Source organism: Typopeltis vanoorti, chromosome 17 (genome assembly GCF_054136105.1).
Source record: "Typopeltis vanoorti isolate ZY-2024b chromosome 17, IOZ_Tvanoo_1.0, whole genome shotgun sequence".
In the NCBI taxonomy this organism is placed as follows: domain Eukaryota; kingdom Metazoa; phylum Arthropoda; class Arachnida; order Uropygi; family Thelyphonidae; genus Typopeltis; species Typopeltis vanoorti.
The window spans coordinates 44,403,113-44,405,167 of NC_143565.1; positions in this window are offsets into that span (position 1 = coordinate 44,403,113).

The following is a 2,055-nucleotide window of genomic DNA, read 5'->3' on the forward strand; positions in this document are numbered from 1 at the left end:
GCAGTAAAACGAAGTTTATTTTCATGTACAAAGATAATTTAAAAATTCTTACTGATCTTAAGTTATCCTTTTTTTATTTATTTATTTATTTTATTTTTTTCTATCAAAATAGGAATCTTTAAATGTAGTAAAGAATTCTTGAGAGCTACGATATGAAAACCACACAATTCTGAGCTGGAAAAAAAAAACACTATTAGCACTATACCGGAACCTTTATTAATAGTGACCTAGTATGCAAATAAGATTAGTTATTTGCATACTAGGTCACTATACTAGTTATTTGCAAATAACATTAGTCTGTTATTAAAATATTTGCCATAAAACTTTTATTAAAATTATCGTATATATATTACTTATTTTTATATACTTGTACAATAAATTTATGTAATAAACTGATAATTATATATAATTATCAGTTTAACTAAACTGATTATCTTCCTCTTCTTCGTCTATGATCTCTTATGCTTTTTAAGCGTCGAGATTTTGCCAAAGAGATTTCCATGCCATCCTGTCCAAGGTTTCTTGTTTTGCTTCTTTCCAGTTAATTCTCTTCTTTTCCAATTTTTCTTTAATTTCCTTTTGCCAACCTTTCTTTCTATGTTTCTTTTTCCTATTTTCTGGCTTTCGTATACAGTTTTTGCTATTCTTCCTTCTTCCATTCGATTAAGATGTCCAAACCATCTCATTTAGGCTTGTGTTATGAATTGATTCAGAGGTGCAACTTGAAGACTGTCTCTTATGGTTTGATTTCTTATTTGGTCTACTCTTGTTTTTTGTGCCACTTTCCTGAGATATTTCATTTCAATTGTTTGTAGTTTATTTGCGTTTCCTGTTGTTAAACACCAAGACTCACAACTGTATGTTAATGTTGGTAGAAACACTGAACGGTACACTGCCAGTTTGGTATTCTGGGTGACTTCTTTCTTATCTAGGAGTGGGCCTTTCATTGCATAGAATAGCTTTGTTCCCCCTCTTATCCTGTTGTTAATTTCTGTGTCTAGTCTACCATCTTCTTGTATATATGATCCCAAGTATTTAAAGGAGTGGACTTGTTCTAGTTGATGATTCTCTATTTTTATTATGTGTTTTTGTTGGTTTCTAGATATGATCATTGTTTTAGTTTTATTTATATTTATGGTCATATTCCTTTTCTTTGTTTCTTCATACCAAATGTTGATGTTGTACTGCAAATCTTCAGCTGTATTTGCTAGAATCACTACATCACTACAATCACTACATCACTACAAAAATCACTACATCATCTGCAAAAGCCATGTGTGAAATCCTGGTTTCCTTCAGTTTCCTGTATCCTAGGTGGAACTTTTTTGTTTTTGTTTGGCATGCCTTTAAAATTTCATCCATTACTATGATGAAGAGAAGAGGGCTGAGGATACAGCCTTGCCTCACTCCTACATTTGTTTCAAATTCTTTTGATCTATTATTACAGGTTCTTACATAATTTCTATTACTTTTGTAGAAGCTTTGTATGGCTGCTATTAAGTTATCTTGTATTTTGTTTTTCTTTAATGTTTGCCATATTAAGTGTCTGGGAACTCGGTCAAAGGCCTTTTCAAAATCTATAAAACATGAATGTAGTTCTTTTCCATATTCCAATGTTTTCTCTGATATTTGTCTAAGACTGAAGATAAGATCCTGCGTGCTTCTATTTTTTCGAAAGCCATATTGCATTTCATCCAAGTGTATCCTCTTTTGATTCCTAAGCCTCACTTTTAAAATACGGGCATACAATTTTCCTGGAACCCTTAAAAGCGAAATTCCTCTATGGTTTTCACATTTGCGGTTGTCTCCTTTCTTAAATATAAGGATTATTATTGCTACTTCTCAGTCTTTGGGAATAATTTTCTTTTTCCATACGACATTGAATTGGTGTAAAAGAAATTTTATGGCTTTCGTTCCTAAATTCTTTACCATTTCTGGTGTTATTTGGTCATGGCCTGCTGATTTGCCCAGTTTTATTTTATTTATTGTTGCTAACAGTTCATTTGCATGAATTTCTTCACTCTGATCTTCTATTTTGCTTGTGTGTCTTAGGGT